Source organism: Symsagittifera roscoffensis, chromosome 1 (genome assembly GCF_963678635.1).
Source record: "Symsagittifera roscoffensis chromosome 1, txSymRosc1.1, whole genome shotgun sequence".
NCBI classification, from domain to species: Eukaryota; Metazoa; Xenacoelomorpha; order Acoela; family Convolutidae; genus Symsagittifera; species Symsagittifera roscoffensis.
Genome location: NC_087062.1, coordinates 51,672,586 through 51,697,641, shown reverse-complemented (window position 1 = coordinate 51,697,641; position 25,056 = coordinate 51,672,586). Strand labels below are relative to the sequence as shown.

The window sequence follows — 25,056 nt, the reverse complement described above, 5'->3', positions numbered from 1 at the left end:
GTACAATATCTTATGTAAGAGATTATGTAAGGGTAATACCATTATCCATTGATGCAACACCATTAAACTACAATACATTTTTACCCGATACGCGAAATAACAGTTTAAATTTGACCGTCATACACAATGAAAACCTTAATGGAACTAGGAACCTCACTCAACAAGATATTCAAACACCATCACACTTCATAAATGAAGAAATTGTCCAAACAACAACTACACAACAAAGTATTTCACCAATACGTCCAAATTTAAAAACACCAAGAAATACAAATACTTCACTAGCACAAGTAACCTTACAATCAACCGTTAAACCTTCGGTTGCTCCAAAATATTCACAAATGGATTATCAAACATATAGACCCATGACAATACCGTCAAAAACACGCAGAACGTTCACAAGAAACACTTTTGCGGAACACAATTATAATTACGCACATTCATCAAAAACAAACTATCCCCCACGAAAAAATCATAATAATCAGATAAGATCTCGATATTGGGATAACCCAATGGCAACAACCAACTCAGTAAATTTTCAAACTAATTCACATCCTCCACAGGATCGTAGTGAAAATTACCCATTCTTTCAACAGAATAAAAATAAAAAGCAAGCATCTCATCAAACGGATTATTTATCCTCTGACGATGATTATTTACAACCAGATATATTTGCACCATATGCTCAAGAATATCGTGGACAAGGAGTGCAGAAACCGTATACATATCATAGAATTTTTTCTCCACACCCAACAGATACACAAAATCAACAACCAATACAAATGCAAAACCCAATTAATACACAATCTTTTCAACCAATTCAGCCACAAAACCCAATGATTACACACTCGTATCAACCAACACAAATGCAAAATGAAATACCACTTCCATATTACCTTCAACAACACGAAATAACAAAGAATCAACTCTCAAATTTCTCACAAATGCCAAATGCCGCAGAATCATTACAAATGACAATGAATCCATACCTTATGGGTGGATCATCAAAAACATCAAACAAACCATTAATGGTATTCACAGGAACAGACCCTGAATATTCTGTAGAAGATTATTTAAATGCAGTAACAGCAAATTTAATTTTAAGTATAGGACCTGAACCAATTAATACGCCGCTACAATAAAAATTGGATACATCGACGCACAGCGTTGATACAGACAACCTTAGACGGCGCAGCCCAAAAATGGTTTTCAGTATTGCCTATAGAAAAAAAATCAAATTGGAAAAGATTTACACAAGAATTTTCAAAAATGTTTGACTCCGAAAGAAACAAACAACAACAAAGAATTTTATGTAATGAAATTCGCAGATTACCAAATGAAACCATCAAACAATTAGCAGTACGTATCGAAACACTAGTTCGAAAAGCATATTCATTAAATATACACGACTATAAAAACACAATAATGACAGAAATCCTAATGATGACCTTAACACCTCAATTAAGGAAAATAGCAATAAAAAAGAGAGCATCCCATCCCTTCTCAATTCGAGAGCCCGATTTAGATTTTAGAAAACTAGTAGACAAACTAGAGCAAGCGGAAATCACAATGAAACTTGAAGAAACAGAAAATCTGAAATTACAATATATTAACCGAATTGAAACAAATACCACAAATATCAACAATATACAGGAATCAGATACAGACCTCGTTGAAAAAATCACTGAAATATTCAATATTTATGAAAAACACCCAAACTTTAAAGGCAAACCATCTTTCAAAAAATGGTGTAATTATTGCCGACGATACGGACATAGTATTTCTGAATGTAGACAAAAACAACAGGACAATCAAAACAAACCTCAAAAATATAAAGAACCAAATAAATCATTCTATCAATACATGGAGAAAGACCAAAATCTACCAAACAAAAATGTATACAGCAACAACAGTTCAGGAAAACCACTTCCGAACAATACCAATTACACGAGAACCCAATCACCATATAACTCAAGTTATAGAGGAAGATCACCAGAACGAAGAAATACACAAAATTCGTCACAAAATCATTACAATAGACCAAATAGTCGAAATAACTACTCCAGATCAAATTCAAACACAACACAATTTGTTTCTAGATCTAATTCCCAATCAAGGAATAATTACTATCCAAACAATCAATCACGAAGCTCATCATATAAAAGAAATAGAAACTACTCAAATAATCGCAATAGAAGTTATTCAAACAACCGAAACCAGAATTACCCGAACAATCGATCAAGGAATAACTCATATAACAGATCAAACTATAACAGACCAAACAATAATTATCAAAACAGATCTCGAAATAATTCACAAAATCGACATTCAAGTTATAATAATCGTTATAGAAATTATTCCCAATCACCACACAGAAATAATAACCATTATAATAATTCTAACAATCGCCACAGAAGTAGAACAACTAAACATCAAAGGCATATTAATCAAGTACAATCAAATCCAGAAACAACATCAGACCCCCCAGGTATTGATGACACAGGAAATAACGAACTACAACTAAATCAAATAAACTGTGAATCATCAGATTCAGAAAGTGATACAGAAAACACTATCTCAATAAATATGATAGCAGTCAAAAATGACTACGAACCTATTATATACGAACAACCTTTTTCATCACATATATATGAAAATCAATTAGAATTCCTTCACAATTATTATATTGAACCCATCCATTCCACACAAACGGCACAAGAAACTAACGAAATCAACACTACAAATCAATCCAATGAAAATGCCAAAACAAAATGCTTGAATACAAATCACATCTATCAAAATATACAAAAAGAACAACCCAAAGAAAAAATTTGGACAATACCATTTCTTTTAGAAAGTCCAAGATACAAAGAATTTCAACCACCAGATCTTGAAATTGATTTTTTAATTGATACAGGAGCAGAATCAAACATAATAAACATTCCCACATGGAATGAAATAAAAACATTACACCCAAAATTAACACCTCTCGAAACCTCCAGTAAACTAGCAACAGCACAAGGATCAACATTGGTAAACTATGGAAAAATTCAATTATTTCTTCTCCCCACAAGAACAATAGAGCAAAATAAAATTTTAAATAAACCATTTAAACAAATATTTCATATCACTGATATTAAACACAATATCATTGGAATACCATTTATCTCTAAATATATACCAACAATCAACATTTTGAATAGTAAAATACTAATCAAAGATAAATACACAAAAACAAAAGACAACATTTTTCCAAAGATTAAATAAACAACCACCATTCTTTTCAAAATTTTATCCAATATATAACCAACAAAGAAAACACCTGAAACCACTATCAGGAAACATATATAATTTTTCAATAAAACACAAAATAAACAACAACTCTATATGTCAGACTTTGAATTCAAACCTATCCATAAATTTTTCAAAATCACAACTTCATCCATAAAATATTTGAAAAACTCGAATTCAGATATTATTTCGTTACATGTATACAATAATACACCCTATCAAGTAACATTACCTTTAGGACTTTTGGGATATTGCGAAACCAACGCTACGATATCACCAGTGCACGAAAAAGCATACCGCGTAAATAATATACTCCAATTTTTAGATATTTGTCAATCCACAATTCTTAATGAAGAATTATCCATAAATAATTTAATAAGTAATGAAAAAAGAAATACAGATTATTTCACAAAAACCCCATATTTCAAACCTACATTCAACATAAATAACTATACAGAGAATCAACAGAAATTTTTAACAATGTTCAACTTCCAACATTCACAAATAACACAAGACGAATTTGATAAGTTAGCCAAACAGCTAATAAAATATTCATCAGTCTTGCAACATCTTGGCAAAATTTGATGTTGGCAAAATTAGTTCATCACTACATCTCCCATTAAAACCTGACGCAGTTTTCAAAAAACAAAGAGCAAGTAAAGTACCAATTCATTTACACGATAAAGTGAACAGATTAATCGATATTTTAGAACAATACAAAATTATATCACCGGTAAACAAAGAAGAACAACCAAAAGGTAACACTTTTATCAACCCTGTTATCATCCTAGCAAAAGGAGAATCATTAAAAATAGTTCTAGACGCTAGATATCTTAATTCACTAATAGACGAATCAAAATGCAATTGGCCTATTGAACCAATACAAGTTATTTTAACAAAAATAAACGGAAAACACTTTACAACCGCAGATATGAATAGTGCATATAATCAAATGCCACTAGATGAACAATCGCGACGCTTAACACAATTTGTTATTGGAAATCAGCAATATGAATTCAACCGCCTATTCTATGGAATATCTATGGAGCATTTTCAGCTTTTAGACGATGTTTTTATGCAATCACAGACAAAAGAAGAAATGTTTAATGTTTTAGAACACTATCACAAAATACTTCAGAACGAAAATCTGAAGGCCGCCCCCGATAAATCACACTTCTTTTTAACACGAGTTAAATTCTTAGGACACAATATAGAAAGAAAAACAATCACTCCCTTAAAATCACGCATTGATGCTATTCAGAAGCTCCAACCACCAACAAACAAAAAGAAAATCCAAGAATTCCTTGGAATGTTAAATTTTTTAAGCAAATATGTCTATAAAATGCAATTATACCTAAGACCATTCTATAATATACTTAGACAACAAAATAATTTTGAATGGAACACAGAACATCAAGCACGATTTGAAGAAATTAAAAAACTCCTAACTGAACAAATTTCGAATACAATTCCAGATCCAAATCAACCATTCTATGCAATGTGCGATGCTTCAAATTTTGGCATCGGCGCAGCATTATTACAATCACACAATGGCACAAACAAAATGAATCTTATATCAGCAAATTCTCGATTATTCACTCAAGCAGAGCTACGACTCTCAACTCTAATGAGAAAATATACAGCCAAAATATGATACTTGGATCAAAACATCCAACAGTTCTATTCACAGATCACAAACCAATCATTTTTCTCTTTACACAAAAATCTAATCCAAATCACCGAGTTTATAGATTTCAATTAATCCTAATGAAATTCCCAAACTTACATATAGTTTGGACAGCAGGAAAGAATCTTGCATTACCAGACACTTTAAGTCGAAATACACCACCTGAATTACTTACACGTAAAACTACAGTTGAAATACCCAAAAATATAAAATTTTACCTTGCAGAAAACGAAACATCACCCCGACTAGAATGCAAATATGCAGTAAAAACTGACGTTGAACAATCACAAATAAATAATCTACAACACTTCCCACTTTGTTTAGATTGCCAAAATAACTACTACGAAGTTGATCTACTTGGAACATCAACTTTTAAACCAATTCCATATTCACAATGGATAAAAAATAACACCCAACAAAAAAGAGTAAAACAACACCCGCATAAAAAAGACCTTTTTCCGTTAATTGAAAAAGAAAATCTAACTGATAAAATAAATTTATCAGGACCACAAACAAACGATTCAAAATACACAATAAATCAAGTTTTTGACCTCCATGACCCACTTGATACAATTACTTTATCTAAATTAGAAATAGAAAACATTTTTCTCCCCCCAACAGATAAAATTACAATTAATACTTTGAAACAATACCAAAATCTTGACCCAATAATTAGACAACTAAAATCATGGCACAAATATAAAACTAAACCCATAAAGGCAGATACAACAATATTAGGAAATAAAACACTCCTCCGATATTTTCGAAAATTTAATAATACAACAATTAATGAAAACACAGACCTTCTAGAATACCAATTAAATGAATCTACAGTTTCCTGTCTCCCTTTAAAAATGATTCTCATAGCTTTTAATATCTCACATACACAAAACATTAAAGGACACTCTGGATCAGAGAAAACATATTCAAATTTCATACAAAACTTTTATTTTCCAAATGCACCAATTTGGATAAAAGTACTATGCAATGATTGTATAGTATGTCAGCTAAATAAACCTTATCCAAATCAAAAACAAATATCACAAAAACAAGACTTTAAAGGACAAAGTTTGTACTTTAACCACCGTATTTCATTTGATACAAAAGGACCAATTTCACCATCATCCGAAGCGAAGGAAACTCCTACATTATGGTAATTGTTGACGCATTTACTTATTATGTAGCACTTAACCCAGTACCACATTGTAACGCTTATTACGCTTACACAACACTTTATGAACACTGGATAGCCAAATTCGGACTACCAGAAATTTTAGTTACATACAACGGTACGGAATTCATAAATAATGAAATCATCACACTATGTCATTTATATAACATCAAACACAAACCACGTACATCTCACGCACCTTGGACAAACGGCTTAGTCGAAGGTATGAACCGTTCACTACAAGAATATCTTAGATGTATCATCAATGGAAATGATACAAAATACACCGAATGGTCAGCAGATGTAAAACTATTTCCCTCAGCATATAATTCACAAATCACGACAACTCTAGGAATGTCACCATATGAAATGGTTTTTAATCAAAAGCCACGCAAACCAATTATGTTTACAGCAAACTCTCATAAAAATGCACAAAGTCATTGCCAACCGAATAAAGACTCAATTTGTTATAACCTACCTTTACACACACACGATGAAGATCATTTTCATCACCCACAAATTCTTAAATTAGCCTCCGGTACACACACCGGATGGATTTTAAACAGAGATAAAAAACACAATGAAATTTACCAAAAAGTAACAAAAAAGTTGTTACAAAGGCAAAACATTAATGAACAAACAAATTCACGCTTTACACCAGCCTCCGATTTAAAAATTGGATCATTTGTTTTAATACCCAATTTTAACACTCAAAAAGGAATCTCTAAAAAATTACAACCCCTTCGTAAAGGACCATACCAAATAATTGCCAAACCCACTGATGCCACATATAAAATCACCGACTCAGACAAAAAAGAATTTGTTCAACATCGAAACAATCTATTACCTTATTACCCAAAAGAATACGCACTACGCGAACTAACTCAATTATATTCTTTCACAGGTTTAAAAGTTATTCAAAATAACCTACATACGGAGAATAAAACAAAGGAACAACATGACATTCATCTTGAAAATCAAAATAAAAAATCAACTACAACAAAAAACAATACAAAAAAGCTAGATCAAAATATACCTCAAAAAGAAAGAAAAAATAGCAAATTGACAGAAAAAATAATACCCCAAGAACAAATCGACAAATCAGAACATAGAGAGTCATCACGACTTAGAAACCAACCACGTAAAAACTATAAAACATTCATCCCACAATCTAAAATATTAAAGAAAGTCGAATTTCAAAAACAGCTTTAATTTTATATTTCATAATCTTTGCACCTCTGAAATATTTTGAACTTTCATTTTTCAAAATAACATGCTGACAAACACGCAGCGACTCTAGTTCATAATTAGCCAATAGGATTCATCCAATCCGTCACCTTCTCTAACTATAGCACAAATCAACTAGACGAACAATATTAAAACTCCAGGCATATCTATAACTATAACTTTGCGACCTCCAGGTCAAAAATAAGCAAACCACTCCAACTTGACAACTAAAATAAATATCACCATAATATCATAACCCTCCCTTATCTAATAACCCAAAAATCAACAATATTTCCCCAACTCAGACCTCAAATACCCCCCAAACAAATATGTTAAATTAGCCTAAAGTAAAAGAACGACCATTTTAATTAGCCTAAAGTAAAAAAATCTCAAAAATACCCCAGATCATTTGACAAATAAAAATAAAGAAAAAGAAGACCTCCCGATCACCATAAAATTTGCCCCCAACAACTTTTCACAAAACTCAACCCACTTGTCAAAAAATAAATAAATAATTCGACCACACTTGAAAATTGCCTCAAACACCAAAAAATATTCGATCAAGAAGCCATTTCTTAAATGCTCTTCTCTCGACCAGTCAACATAATTCTTAACATTTTCATAAAATTTTTAACGATATTTAAACTTTTAATCATATTTCTTTTTGATACCTTTGAATCTTTTGTAATAATCTTAACAATTTTTTGCAATATTTTTTTAGTTTTCTATTCCATATTTGAACTAAACCTCCAACTTTCGAAAGCTATTGACTATATCCACAGGTACGATTCACAAAACTTATCTAAATGATACGAACCATTTTTAGTAGAACAGATATTTTTTTACTATTTGTAATTTTTATAACATTTCTATCATCCCTCATCTTGACAATATGCAAATGTATAAAGAAAGCAATCATCACATTCGCCCTAGCAACAATCCTCCTAATTCTTTTTCTAGAAGAATACTATAAAAAACATAAATTTTTCCACTAAAAGAATAAATAAAAAACCATCAAAAATTGCTAACCAACAATCACTCAGTCAGTCTTCACCGACATCATCCCAAAATAACCCAACACCACCTTCAACTACCCAAAACCCCCAAACATCCACACGAATTTCCTTTCAAGATAACCCATATACCTTTGAAGAACGACACGCTCGCTTATCTGAACCACTAGAACCAGTTCAACGACAAGCACCTCTAAGCGAACCAACATATAACTTATACCCAACACTACCACAAGAATTAAGTAGAATACGAAATCCTAGTCAAAACCAAAATACAGTCGAAATAAATAGACAAATTATTTATCCTCGACGAAACAGAAATTTTCAAACTCCCCGAGTTCATTTTGATATACCTCAATCCCCATCACAAGGTACTCCAGAAAACCCCATTGGTATTCATACACATGTATATTCTAAAAATATTAATTTTTCTCCAACTCTTTTTTCTAGCAATCTCCAATCAGAACATAAACCCTTCCCCCCGCACAGGACCCCAAGATTTATTAGTAACACATTACGATTGTGAAGAAAATGAACAAAAAACACTACACAAGTATGCAATAAATCAAGTATCACAATGCGAAACAGAAACACAAGCTATAGAAACTACAAATGTAATAGCGACACTGTATTCAAAAGCCCGAGCAACAACAGTCATAGGATATAAATTCACAGCAACATTTTCTGAAAAGAAAGTTTATTGTTCACAAGTCTCAAATGGAAATAAAAACCGACTTGACCACGAATCATTCTACCAGAGTAATATCGAACGACTTTTGCATCTCAATCCCGAAGATTGTAAAAACGAGTTACTCAGACTAAATATCACAAGAAATAAAAACAAAGATAGAAAATTAGTATATTTCCAAGTTTTTGCAGATTCTGTACATCAAGCAGAACTTGAAAGATATCAGGGACATATAAAACTAGATGAAAAATACCCATACAACGGCGCACACGGAAGATTAACTTATGACATACACGATAAACACTGGATACCACACATTGGTATAAATAACCCATCAAACTGCAAAGCAGACACAAAAAATAAAGGATATCAAGAAATCATGTTTTTCGATTGGAAAAAACAACTCGAAAAAATACAACTCACACGCGATTTATCTGACAACACAATGATCTATCAATGAATTAGATTACCCTGTAAAAACAATCAAGGCTATTGTGACCCTACAACACGAACACAAGCAACAATTGTTTGGTTCCCCGAATACACATGTACAACATTTCAAGTAGCAAAAATACACGCTCGTATGATAAAATTTCACGAAAAATATTTTATACAATCAATCCCATATGAACAAGTAAATCCATCACGAAAACAAAGTTCTAATTTTAGAAACATACACAATATAGAAAACAAATTGACACGTTTTCAAATATATCAAGAAACAGAACTTGCATGTAAATACAGAAATCCACTTCACAAAACACAATACTCCGAAATATTAGTTGAATACGAGAAAGGATTTTTTGGAATTTTTTCATCATCAATAAACAAAATTCTTTTAGACGCACAAATAAAAGTATACAACACAAAAATAGCAACAAGACAGAACACATATGACGAAGAACATAACAATGTAGAAATAACGCCCACAGCACCACCGTTACCACCCCTACCACATAACCATCCATTATCCCTAGTCCCACGAATTTTTCGAAATTTAGCAATAACACATAATCCAAATTTTAGACCAACCATATCACAAAGTCCCATTCAACATATAATGACACATCATTCACTAGATGAAAATACATATGAACAAATTATAGAACAACCCCATACCACCGCTTTTCAGTCTCAAAATAATAATTTTTTCAGCCCACGATGAGCCGACAACTTGGATCCCTACACCGCTCAAATTCCCATCCAACCAACCTCAACACTCCAATTACAATAATTCCACTTTTTGCTTTCCCGCCACCCGATTTCCCAACCAATAATGTAACATCAGGCATGAATTCAGACACTAATTCACATATCTCAGTTTTATACTCCATTTCACAACTCAATAACCCAAATATTGAAACCCCTGATGAATTTGCAGACTCTGAACCATCTCCATCCAATAATTTTCAAACCAACTCCTCAGTTTTTTCAAAACCCCCTTTTCAACCAATCCCACCAAATAACCCACTCCCATCCATTTCTACACCCTCTTATGCTTCACAAGTCACCCCAACCTACTCTTCATTTCATTCAGACCGATCATCCAATTCTCCAGATATTCCCCAAATCTCCCAGGAACTAGATAATTTTATCACCCTACAACAACAACCCTTCCACCTTGAAAACCCCACTATAAATCAGATTTCATCCACAATAGAATCATCAAACCCACCTACCCCTACACCCTCTTCAGCTTATACCGCATCATTAGCACCATCATCCACATCCACCGAATCATCAAATAGCACTAATAGAGCTTATCGCACTTTCAAAAGAAAATTCCCAAACCATCCATTTCCAACAAAACCAGGAACAGCCCGTGAATATATTAATCATCCAAATCACACTAACACGAAAGATTTTTTAGCAATCACCCTACCTTCATTTTCACAATATACTTTGAACGCTCCTAACAACACTAACGACACACGTAGTTTTGTAGATGAACAAGTTTTAATGCCTACACTTCATTGGATATCATATTATCATTTTACTAACCCCCTTTGCCTACATTTATCTAATACTCACATCGATATAGAAAGAAATCAAGATATGCTATATCGACTCATCACACCACTAACACATAGACAATTTACTTATATAGGATACAAAAAGTCACTAAAAACATACACTGCACCCCGAGCAAACGAATATACGCTAGAATATTACGATCACAACATCATCCGAGCTAACCAAGACCAATTTTTAGATGATGATCGTTTCGCTAACCCACAAATCACAGAAAAATTTTTCATCAAAACACCATATGTATTTACACTCAATATATTTGATTGCAAATTCGACCACGTCATTTCTGAAGCACTAACCGACACACAAGCTTACGAAAGTTTTAAAGAAAGATTTCAATTATTTTCACTAACCTTTAATTTCCTTGCACCACATGAACGCGATTTGCACTTCTCACACGACATTATGTTACGCACTAAACAAACCCACACATATACCTATTATCGCTTCATACAAAATCATTTTGATCTACACACTCCATCAAGACAACCACACCACCGTTTTCAATTTATTAACTCTAAATACACATCACCATTTTTTCTTAACTTCACATATTGCATCAAAGATACTAACCTTCACGGTATTCTTCGCAATTATGATCCCATAACCCAAATGTATATTTTTTGTCCTATCACGAAGACCTTCAACGCAGAAGACCTTCAATCCAGACCCTTCCTTATCCCACATGAATTTATCCAACCTATAGAAATCCCGATATTAGAATTCATTCACAACACTAAACACAATCACAAATTATATAATCTCATCCAAAACACACCTTATGAGTTTGCAGTTGGCACTGAAGAACTAAAAACTATTAAAGCACTTCAATTGCTTTGGCCACTGCTTCAAACTAAAAACATTATTCGCATACTAGCAAAATTACTAACAAATTCCGACATAATACACGACATCTTCCCCCACGGTTTTTTCCCCGACGACTAACAGGTAAGTATAATTTATCATATTCTTCACTAATAAATTTGAAATAAATACTAACCATTCTTATCCATGTCTTATTTATATTTTAAGTCTTCATCCCACGATCACCTACAAATTACACAAAAGAAAAATAAAAAATATAAAACTTCTTCAAATTCTTCAAAATTCTATTAATATTTTGCACTAGATAAATTCAATAAAAATCATACCAATGTAGTAAATTAATTTATAAATTATTTCCCTAAAAGCAGTAATTCTAATAATGATGAAAATTTGTAACTTAATTTTTCCCCAAAAAACTAGCAGTAAAATTGAAATTCTATGTAGTAAATTGATAAAACGAAAATGCAGTACTAACCTTTTGATATTTTCATTCACACGCACAAGAATTCTATCCAAACTTGCACAGGTCGCCCACGAAGAATTGTTTAAATAATGAATTTCAGTTTTAAGTTTTCACACTCAACAACTCTAACACACGATAACACGTTTCAAACTTTCCTTTAACCCGGTTGGAAAGGAATTATATACTAAACAAAACTAACCAATGCAGCTTACTAAACACCACAAATCATAGAATAACAGCATGACTAAGGAAAGGAAACCAACGGTACCCAAACCGGATTAACCCAGTTTAAAACTGGATAATTTATTCTTTTGAAGACTATTATAAAGTCTAAGAAAGAAATAATAAAACACAAAAAAGTCGAAAGACAAACCCATACCAAAAACAATTTGATTTTTGAAAAAAGGACACAACCAACGAAACATAAGAAAAACCACAATAAACCCAACATAAAACGTTATCACATAACAGGACCTCTCACAGAAACCGCACGAAATGATACTCCCACTCCAAACCCACCAGAGAGGACGTCCTGAGCATGCTCTATAGCCGGCCTAACCCACCGCACCACATCCACGCTTTGTGACCACAACACTATTTTTGACAAGAGGTACTCAAGTGGGAGTAACTCTTAAAACAACCGAACTAAAACAAAAAGCTTTTGTGAAAACAACTAACCAAAATCATAATTAAAACACCGAACTAATAAAAATTTTATAAAATGTAAATTATACCTTGCAGTATATAGATCAGCATACAACACCAAAGACGAACATCCAAAGACAAAAGGACCCCACTATACTCGAAAAAGAATGGCCAACCACAATCGATATGCCGTCCACAATCACAATTCAAAGGATTTAGAGTACGACTTGACTTCGCAGAAAAGGACTTCATTGAACTAGACCAATGACCACCTCAATGTTCAAGTATACGTACAGATCCGAGTAACCAGGCATCCCCTCCACGCACAATCTCCACGCCATTCCCAGACTAGGTTGAACACAAAAAAAGTTCTCTACATGAAACAGAAAAACCTGTCATAGCAAACCATTCTGAAATCAGATTTGAGTTTGTTGAGAAAACCCAGTCGTTGTCATAAGAAGACACAACGATTGATCCTGGAACTTCTCTAACAGGAGAACCCAGAAGAATTATGATGTTCGCCAAATACCAACGTCCATCATCCATCCTTTGAATTGCAGAAAAACTATTCTAAAAAACTCTGTAAAACCCGGATGGGTGGAACCTGATCTAAACTACATTTTATGATTGGATAAATTAGATATTTTACCACTGTAAAGTATTTAACATTAACCAATCATGATCCATCCAACTAACAACCCACTTATTTGTAAGTGCTGAAATTACTTGTAATTTCAGCACCAGAGAGATTTGAATTTAACTTAGAAATTAGTTGCCTCTCCAAGAGAACTTCAGCAGCCGCAATAAACCAGTATACCCTAGATCTATTGAGCCTAGAGACTAGTATTTAGCAGAGACTAGTTAAACAACCTGAGACTAGAATAGTATAAGAGTAAGATTAGGATCGGTATTAGACTAAGAAGTTGCACGAATCTATCCGGCCGAAAATAAGATAGCGTGACGAGCAGACGGTGTACCCTATCCGAAATTACTCTATGAGTTAAGACCATCGGTTATAACTCAGTGCCGAAGTTTCCCCATGTTAATAATCACTAGTTTGTTAATTTTTATAATCGCAGCGTAATTTTATCTAAAAATCAGCAAAACAATGGATTACATGGTCAAAACTTTTTGAAATACCTTTCTTTTTTGTCGATGATTTGGAATTATATTTCAATTTAATAATTTACATCCCAAAAATAGTCGTTCATAAAATCACCAAATTTAATTTAGTTTTGCTTCTAACTCCAAATTTTGTAAATTAGCAGCAAAAGAGTCCATTTGTTTTTCGTATAATCTAACAAATAATTACAATAAATTTTACTTTTTTCTCCATTAAAACCCAACACATCTTTTACTAGGGAGGCAGCTGAAGTTTAGTAAATAATTTTTAATACTAGTGAACTAATTTTTGGTGCTTTTATAATACGAATAGTATTGTTTTTGAACTTAAATCATAATTGTAAGTACATCAAAGCATTATTTGGACCAATTAACTTACATTAACCTGGTTTGAAAAATTACTGAAACGTTATTTATGTCATCTGAAAGATATTGACACGTAATCCCAATATTACAGACATTTTTTGTTCTAAAACGCGTCAGCGGTAAAAAGTAACCCATTGGAAGTCAAACCAAGTCAAACTTAGGCTGAATATTTGGCTTAAAATAAATTACTTTGTAAATCATAAAATCAAATCAAAATACCCGGGTTGACATCCATAGAAAAAAAATGCTTGTCATACAATTCCATGCATGGGTTTTATGGAAGAGATGTTTATCATAGGATTTCCATTTATGAAAATTGTATGATATGAGTCACGTTCGAGGTGTAACTCATAGAGTAATTTCGGATAGGATACACCGTCTACTCGTCACGCTATCTTATTTTCGGCCGGATAGATTCGTGCAACTTCTTAGTCTAATACCGATCCTAATCTTACTCTTATATCTACTAGTCTCAGGGTGTTTAACTAGTCTCTGCTAGGAACAATAGATCTAGAGTATACTGGTTTATTGCGATTGCTAAAGTTCTCTTGGAGAGGTAACTAATTTCTAAGTTAAATTCAAATCTCTCTGGTGCTGAAATTACAAGTAATTTCAGCACTTACAAATAAGTGGCTTGTTAGTTAGATGGATCGTGATTGGTTAAAATTAAATATTTTATAGAGATAAAATATCCAATTTATAACCAAATAATAAATATAGTTTATATCTGGTTTCACCCATCCGGGGTTTACAGAGTTTTGAATCTTAGGTCTTCTATCTGTAATGAAGGATGGATGTTGGTCGTTGTTGTTTGGCGAGCATCATTTCCTGTTTTGTTCTTGAAGAAGAGAGCTCCAAGAAGCTGGAGTTATCGATAGGAAGTTGTTAGTTATTGTTTGACAAATACTATGACTGTCAATGAAATCAATCTGATTTCAAGTTGGTTTGCTATGATCGTCTGTTCTTGATTGGTTGTGGAGAACTGTGTTTCGATCTGGTTTGGGAATGGCGTGAAGATCGTGTTTGGAGGGGATGCGTTGTAACTCGGATCTGTACGTATACTTGAACATCGAGATGGTCATTGGTCTGATTCAATGAAGTCCTTTTCTGCGAAGTCATGTCGTACTCTAAATCCTTTATGAGTTGTGATTGTGAGCGGCATGTCAGTTGTATTTAGCCATCCTGTAGGTTGAGTGTGATGGGTTCGTCTAATCTTTGGATGCTTGTTCTTGTGATTTTTCGTGATCTATGTACTGCTTATTATAAATTACATTTTATAAAATTTTGTTAGTTCTTATTTTTTAGTGATGATTTTGATTAATTGTTTTCGCAAAAGCGTTTTAGTTTTAGTTCAGTTATTTTTAAGAGTTACTCACACTTGAGTACCTCTTGTCAAAAATAGTCTTTTGGTCACAAAGCGTGGATGTAGCACGGTGGATTAGGCCGGCTATAGAGCATGCTCAGGTCGTCCTCTCTGGTGGGTTAGGCCAGGAAGGGGAGTATGATTTCGTGCTGGTTTTTTAAGGGGTCCTGTTTTGTGTTAACTTTTGTATTATATTATTTTTTGTTTTCCTTTTGTTTCGTTGGATGTGTCCTTTTCTCAAAAATCTAATTGTTTGTGGTTTGGGTTTGTCTCGCGACTTTTTGGTGTTTTATTGTTTCTTTTTTAGACTTGGTAATAGTCTTCAAAAGAATAAATTATCCAGTTTTAAGCTGGTTTAATCCGGTTTGGGAACCGTGGGTTTTCTTTTCTTAGTCATGCTGTTAGTTTATGGTTTATGGTGTTTAGTAAGCTGCGTTGGTTTGTTTGGTTATTATATAACTCCATTCCAACTGGGTTAAAGGAAAAGTGTAAACTTGTTATTGCTTGTTTGAGTTGTTGTTGGTGCAAACTTATAACATGAATTCATTATTTTAAACAATTCTTTGAGGGCGAGCTGTGGGATTGTGGATAGAATTTCTGTGCGTTTAAACAGAAGTTATAGAAAAGGTTAGTACTGCATTTCATTCGTATGAATTTACTGCTTTTAAGGTGAAATTTTACTGCTTTTGGGGTTAAAAGGTAATTTGTTTGCATCTTGTTTTAAATTTACTACATTTGGTGGAATAATTTAGAAATGAATTTACTACTTTGAATTACCTTTTACTGCATCATTTAGTGCTGTTGGTTTAATAGAGTTTAAAGTGGAAAATAGAGTTTATATTTTTATTTGTCTTTCTTGTTTTGAAGGTGATTGTCATGTGAAGGCTAATGAGATTACGAATTACTGAATAAAATGGTTAGTTCGATTTTGAGTTAGTTAGTTTGAAAATTATTAAATTCATAAATACCTTTAGTCATCTGGGAAAAAGCCGTGTGGGACAACATCGTGAATAGCGTCTGAGGTAGTTAGTAGTTTTGCTAGTATGCGTATTATGTTTTTAGTTTGCAACAGTGGCCAAAGCAATTGCAGTGCTTTGATAGTTTTCAATTCTTCGGTGCCTACTGCAAATTCATGAGGTGTGTTCTGGATTAGACTCAAAATTTTTATGATTATATTTAGTATTATGGATGAAATCCAAATTGGGTACTTCTATGGGTTGAATATATTCATGCGGAATGATCAGAGTTCGGGATTCTTCGTCATTGAAGGTCTTCGTGAGGGGACAAAAAACATACATTTGAGTGATGGGATCATAATTTCGGAGGATGCCTTGGAAATTAGTATTTTTAATGCAATACGTGAAGTTTAGAAAAAATGATGAGCTGTGTTTGGAATTATTGAACTGAAATCTGTGGTGGGGTTGGCGTGATGGTGTGTGTGAACGAAAAAGATTTTGGATAAAGCGATAGTAAGTATAACTATGTGTTTGCTTAGTTCTCAACATGATGTCGTGTGAGCAAAGCAAATCGCGTTCTTTTGGTGTCAGGAAGTGAAAGGTTAGTGAAAATGTTTGAAATTTTTTTGTGAAATGATTCATATGCTTGGATGTTTGATAGTGCTTCTGAAATAATGTGATTATGCTTTTTATCTAGTATGTTAAGTGTGAATATGTATGATGATTTAATAAAAAACTTTTCTGTGATTTGTGGATTTGCAAATTTATCGTCATCAAGAAATTGGTCTTGATTAGATCTGATGATGTTATGATTGTAATATTCAATTGGATAGTCGTTAGCGCGGGTTGCAGTGAATGTTTTTAGTAATTTGTAATATCCTACGTATGTAAATTGTCGTGGAGTGAGTGCTGTGGTTAATCTGAATAATTCGTCTTTATTTGTTTCAATATCGATGGTGCTGTTATAGAGTGGTAGGGTTAGAGTCAGATTGATTTAAGGTATATTGGAGAAATAAAGCTAGGGTTATTTGAAGAAAACTCGTAGTATTGATGTGGTCTGGATGATTGATATTTTCTCGGCCGGTTCCGGGTTTGGATGGGAATGGGTGATTGGGGAATGTACGTTTGAAAGTTCTATAAGCACGGTTAGTACTGTTGGATGATTCTGTGGAAGTGGATGAATGAGCTAATGATGGAGTATAATCTGAAATTGGTGTGGGTGTTGGTGGATTTGAGGATGTTATTGTTGATGATAACTGGTGAAAAGTGAGGGTGTGGGGAGATAGCAATTGTTGTTGGAGTGTTATGAAAATATCTAGTTCTTCGAAAAGTTGGATGATATCAGGGGTGTTGTTGGTGGAGCGTTCATTATTGAATGGGGAGTATGTTGGGGTTACTTGAGAATGAGTGCCGGGAGATGTATGTTGGCTATGGGATTGTATAGGTTGGAAAGGGGGTTTTGAAAAGGTTGTTGAGCTGGTCGGGGTATGTGTAGAAGGGGATGGTTCTGGATCGGCGAATTCGCCGGGGGTTTCAATATCAGAATTATTGAATTGTGAAATTGCTGTATAAACTGTGATATCTGAGTTAGTGTCAGAATTCATGCCGGATGATGTATTAGCTTGTGGTGAATCAGGTGGCGGAAAAGCAAAAAGTGGGATAATAGGGAGTAGATTTTGGAGGTTGGCAGGGTGGGAGTTTGATCGGTGGAGTGATGCAACTTGTCTGCTCATCGTGGGCTAAAAGAATGATTACTTTGAGACTGAAAAGTGGTGGTATGGGGCTGTTCAATGATTTGTTCGTATGTATCGTCATTTTAAGGTTGTTGTGTCACTATGTATTGGATGGGGCTTTGTATGTGGCTGAATCTTAAGTTTATGGGGTTTGTGATAGCTAAGTTTGGAAAATTTCGTGCGACTAAAGAGAATGGATGATTATTTGGCAAATGGGGTGCCGTAGGTACTGCGTTTGTTTTATTATTTGAGTCATCGTATGTGTTGGGATTTGTTGACAGTTTTGTATTGTATTCTTTAATTTGTGCATCTAGGAGGATTTTATTTATTGATGATGAAAATATTCCAAAAAAATCCTGTAAATAATATGCGTGCTACGCTGGCTTGTCTGTTTACTTGTGTATGTTTTGCGCATGTGTTATAGATTCCTTTTAGTAATGAGAAACGAAATTAAATGAAACTAAACATTGCGTATAAGATAGTCAATCTTTCTAAGATGTAATATGGCCATCCTAGAAAGGCTAAAACTTCGTTTTTCAAATTTACTAAAGATATTGATTGGTGATATATCTTGTGGTCGATATTTTTCACCGTTTAAATATATGTAATCTTTGATGTCTTTAAAATATCCGCTGTAATCTTGTGCGTAAATATCTGAAAATCCTGCTGTTTCTGCAAGTTTTTGTAAATTTTGGTCTATTGATTGTCGTTGTATAGTGTTCATTTGTGTTAGTAGTTCTTGAAACTGTTGTGTTCTAATGTGATGTTGTAAAACGGATTTAGTATATATACCGATTGATTGTAAATTGATATTTGGGTTGCGAGCAATAGCTCGAACACTTTCTGGTGAAAACTTTTTTAGCGGCTGCATGATTGTAGGGTATAGTGTAAGTAGATAGTATTGTATTTATCTTCGTCAGGGTTTAATTGAACGACGTTGTAGATATTTTCTGATCCACATGGGACTGCGGTATCCCAAAATATAATCATCTTGAAAGTGTATCAACAAAATGAACTTCATTATTGTAGAATATGGGGATTCTTTTGTAACAACGTTTGTCTTCGAAAACATACAGTGGTGATACTTTTTTGGTGCAAGTATAGAACCATAAAATGTTTCCTTCATAGTCAAGGAAATTTGATCATTTCCGGATAACAAATAACCTGCCTATGGTATTTTGAGTACTGCTAATGCGAGTGACTGTAGAATTTCTGTTCTTTCTAATTCGCATAATTGATGGAGTGTTTCTAATTCAGAAAGTGACTTTTCTTGGAAAATTCTACTAATTGTGTAGTCTAATTTCATATCTAAGTGAATGTCATAATGTATTGCGCCAAAATAGGTACTCTTCATGAATGATAAATCTTGTAAACGTGTGCTTTCACTGTCGTATGGTTCTAGTCTTCCACCTTCCTGCGTTTTTGCGGAGGTTCACTGGGATGTATGATGTATCTTCGTTTATTAGGTGATGTGTTGCATAGGGGTCAAATTTTATTTTTCCGGTGGACATGTCGAAACCTTCGTCGTATTCAACAAGTATTTTGGAGTAGTGTGTTTTTTTTGTAGAGTGGGTTTTTGTATTTACATGCAAATTCTGTTTCGTGAAATATTTGAAAACGTGTCAATTTATTTTCTATATTATGGATGTTTCTAAGGTGTGTTTAACTAGTCTCTGCTAGGAACAATATATCTAGAGTATACTGGCTTATTGCGATTGCTAAAGTTCTCTTGGAGAGGTAACTAATTTCTAAGTTAAATTCAATTCTCTGGTGCTGAACTTACAAGTAATTTCAGCACTTACAAATAAGTGGCTTGTTAGTTAGATGGATCGTGAGTGGTTAATATTAAATATTTTATAGAGATAAAATATCCAATTTATAACCAAATAATAAATATAGTTTATATCTGGTTTAACCCATCCGGGGCTTACAGAGTTTTGAATCTTAGGTCTTCTATCTGTAATGAAGGATGGATGTTGGTCGTTGTTGTTTGACGAGCATCATTTCCTGTTTTGTTCTTGAAGAAGAGAGCTCCAAGAAGCTGGAGTTATCGATAGGAAGTTGTTAGTTATTGTTTGACAAATACTATGACTGTCAATGAAATCAATCTGATTTCAAGTTGGTTTGCTATGATCGTCTGTTCTTGATTGGTTGTGGAGAACTGTGTTTCGATCTGGTTTGGGAATGGCGTGAAGATCGTGTTTGGAGGGGATGCGTTGTAACTCGGATCTGTACGTATACTTGAACATCGAGATGGTCATTGGTCTGATTCAATGAAGTCCTTTTCTGCGAAGTCAAGTCGTACTCTAAATCCTTTATGAGTTGTGATTGTGAGCGGCATGTCAGTTGTATTTAGCCATCCTGTAGGTTGAGTGTGATGGGTTCGTCTAATCTTTGGATGCTTGTTCTTGTGATTTTTCGTGATCTATGTACTGCTTATTATAAATTACATTTTATAAAATTTTGTTAGTTCTTATTTTTTAGTGATGATTTTGATTAATTGTTTTCGCAAAAGCGTTTTAGTTTTAGTTCAGTTATTTTTAAGAGTTACTCACACTTGAGTACCTCTTGTCAAAAATAGTCTTTTGGTCACAAAGCGTGGATGTAGCACGGTGGATTAGGCCGGCTATAGAGCATGCTCAGGTCGTCCTCTCTGGTGGGCTAGGCCAGGAAGGGGAGTATGATTTCGTGCTGGTTTTTTAAGGGGTCCTGTTTTGTGTTAACTTTTGTATTATATTATTTTTTGTTTTCCTTTTGTTTCGTTGGATGTGTCCTTTTCTCAAAAATCTAATTGTTTGTGGTTTGGGTTTGTCTCGCGATTTTTTGGTGTTTTATTGTTTCTTTTTTAGACTTGGTAATAGTCTTCAAAAGAATAAATTATCCAGTTTTAAGCTGGTTTAATCCGGTTTGGGTACCGTGGGTTTTCTTTTCTTAGTCATGCTGTTAGTTTATGGTTTATGGTGTTTAGTAAGCTGCGTTGGTTTGTTTGGTTATTATATAACTCCATTCCAACTGGGTTAAAGGAAAAGTGGAAACTTGTTATTGCTTGTTTGAGTTGTTGTTGGTGCAAACTTATAACATGAATTCATTATTTTAAACAATTCTTTGAGGGCGAGCTGTGCGATTGTGGATAGAATTTCTGTGCGTTTAAACAGAAGTTATAGAAAAGGTTAGTACTGCATTTCATTCGTATGAATTTACTGCTTTTAAGGTGAAATTTTACTGCTTTTGGGGTTAAAAGGTAATTTGTTTGCATCTTGTTTTAAATTTACTACATTTGGTGGAATAATTTAGAAATGAATTTACTACTTTGAATTACCTTTTACTGCATCATTTAGTGCTGTTGGTTTAATAGAGTTTAAAGTGGAAAATAGAGTTTATATTTTTATTTGTCTTTCTTGTTTTGAAGGTGATTGTCATGTGAAGGCTAATGAGATTACGAATTACTGAATAAAATGGTTAGTTCGATTTTGAGTTAGTTAGTTTGAAAATTATTAAATTCATAAATACCTTTAGTCATCTGGGAAAAAGCCGTGTGGGACAACATCGTGAATAGCGTCTGAGGTAGTTAGTAGTTTTGCTAGTATGCGTATTATGTTTTTAGTTTGCAACAGTGGCCAAAGCAATTGCAGTGCTTTGATAGTTTTCAATTCTTCGGTGCCTACTGCAAATTCATGAGGTGTGTTCTGGATTAGACTCAAAATTTTTATGATTATATTTAGTATTATGGATGAAATCCAAATTGGGTACTTCTATGGGTTGAATATATTCATGCGGAATGATCAGAGTTCGGGATTCTTCGTCATTGAAGGTCTTCGTGAGGGGACAAAAAACATACATTTGAGTGATGGGATCATAATTTTGGAGGATGCCTTGGAAGTTAGTATTTTTAATGCAATACGTGAAGTTTAGAAAAAATGGTGAGCTGTGTTTGGAATAAATGAACTGAAATCTGTGGTGGGGTTGGCGTGATGGTGTGTGTGAATGAAAATGATTTTGGATAAAGCGATAGTAAGTATAACTATGTGTTTGCTTAGTTCTCAACATGATGTCGTGTGAGCAAAGCAAATCGCGTTCTTTTGGTGTCAGGAAGTGAAAGGTTAGTGAAAATGTTTGAAATTTTTTGTGAAATGATTCATATGCTTGGATGTTTGATAGTGCTTCTGAAATAATGTGATCATGCTTTTTATCTAGTTTATTAAGTGTGAATATGTATGATGATTTAATAAAAAACTTTACTGTGATTTGTGGATTTGCAAATTTATCGTCATCAAGAAATTGGTCTTGATTAGATCTGATGATGTTATGATTGTAATATTCAATTGGATAGTCGTTAGCGCGGGTTGCAGTGAATGTTTTTAGTAATTTGTAATATCCTACGTATGTAAATTGTCGTGGAGTGAGTGCTGTGGTTAATCTGAATAATTCGTCTTTATTCCTTTCAATATCGATGGTGCTGTTATAGAGTGGTAGGGTTAGAGTCAGATTGATTTAGTGTATATTGGAGAAATAAAGCTAGGGTTATTTGAAGAAAACTCGTAGTAGTGATGTGGTGTGGATGATTGATATATTCTCAGGCGGTTCCGGGTTTGGATGGGAATGGGTGATTGGGGAATGTACGTTTGAAAGTTCTATAAGCACGGTTAGTACTGTTGGATGATTCTGTGGAAGTGGATGAATGAGCTAATGATGGAGTATAATCTGAAATTGGTGTGGGTGTTGGTGGATTTGAGGATGTTATTGTTGATGATAACTGGTGAATAGTGAGGGTGTGGGGAGATAGCAATTGTTGTTGGAGTGTTATGAAAATATCTAGTTCTTCGGAAAGTTGGATGATATCAGGGGTGTTGTTGGTGGAGCGATCATTATTGAATGGGGAGTATGTTGGGGTTACTTGAGAATGAGTGCCGGGAGATGTATGGGGCTATGGGATTGTATAGGTTGGAAAGGGGGTTTTGAAAAGGTTGTTGAGCTGGTCGGGGTATGTGTAGAAGGGGATGGTTCTGGATCGGTGAATTCGCCGGGGGTTTCAATATCAGAATTATTGAATTGTGAAATTGCTGTATAAATTGTGATATCTGAGTTAGTGTCAGAATTCATGCCGGATGATGTATTAGCTTGTGGTGAATCAGGTGGCGGAAAAGCAAAAAGTGGGATAATAGGGAGTAGATTTTGGAGGTTGGCAGGGTGGGAGTTTGATCGGTGGAGTGATCCAACTTGTCTGCTCATCGTGGGCTAAAAGAATGATTACTTTGAGACTGAAAAGTGGTGGTATGGGGCTGTTCAATGATTTGTTCGTATGTAGCGTCATTTTAAGGTTGTTGTGTCACTATTTATTGGATGGGGCTTTGTATGTGGCTGAATCTTAAGTTTATGGGGTTTGTGATAGCTAAGTTTCGAAAATTTCGTGCGACTACAGAGAATGGATGATTATTTAATTTCTTTAATTTGTGCATCTAGGAGGATTTTATTTATTGATGATAAAAACATTCCAAAAAATCCTGTAAATATTATGCGTGCTACGCTGGCTTGTCTGTTTACTTGTGTATGTTTTGCGCATGTGTTACAGATTCCTTTAAGTAATGAGAAAAGAAATTAAATAAAATTAAACATTGCGTATAATATATTCAATCTTTCTAAGATGTAATATGGCCATCCTAGAAAGACTAAAACTTCGTTTTTTCAAATTTACTAAAGATATTGATTGGTGATATATCTTGTGGTCGATATTTTTCACCGTTTAAATATTTGTAATCTTTGATGTCTTTAAAAAATCCGCTGTAATCTTGTGCGTAAATATCTGAAAATCCTGCTGTTTCTGCAAGTTTTCGTAAATTTTGGTCTATTGATTGTCGTTGTATAGTGTTCATTTGTGTTAGTAGTTCTTGAAACTGTTGTGTTCTAATGTGATGTTGTAAAACGGATTTAGTATATATACCGATTGATTGTAAATTGATATTTGGGTTGCGAGCAATAGCTCGAACACTTTCTGGTGAAAACTTTTTTAGCGGCTGCATGATTGTAGGGTATAGTGTAAGTAGATAGTATTGTATTTATCTTCGTCAGGGTTTAATTGTACGACGTTGTGGATATTTTCTGATCCACATGGGACTGCGGTATCCCAAAATATAATCATCTTGAAAGTGTATCAACAAAATGAACTTCATTTTTGTAGAATATGGAGATTCTTTTGTAACAACGTTTGTCTTCGAAAACATACAGTGGTGATACTTTTTTGGTGCAAGTATAGAACCATAAAATGTTTCCTTCATAGTCAAGGAAATTTGATCTATTTCCGGATAACAAATAACCTGCCTATGGTATTTTGAGTACTGCTAATGCGAGTGACTGTAGAATTTCTGTTCTTTCTAATTCGCATAATTGATGGAGTGTTTCTAATTCAGAAAGTGACATTTCTTGGAAAATTCTACTAATTGTGTAGTCTAATTTCATATCTAAGTGAATGTCATAATGT

General features: G+C 33.8%; 1 protein-coding gene across 2 annotated transcripts in view; it reads right to left on the bottom strand.

Moving 5' to 3' along the window:
- LOC134845429 (dynein regulatory complex subunit 2-like) overlaps positions 1-25,056 on the bottom strand; it is a 442,061-nt gene that overhangs the window by 203,543 nt on the left and 213,462 nt on the right. Inside the window, exon 1 of one of the 2 annotated variants that reach the window (XM_063862333.1) lies at positions 3,662-3,672. The exons of the other annotated variant lie outside the window; for it this stretch is intronic. The gene's annotated coding sequence lies outside the window, so the exon portion shown is untranslated. Of the gene's footprint in view, positions 1-3,661; positions 3,673-25,056 lie in introns of those variants that run through there. 2 annotated transcript variants of the gene reach the window in all.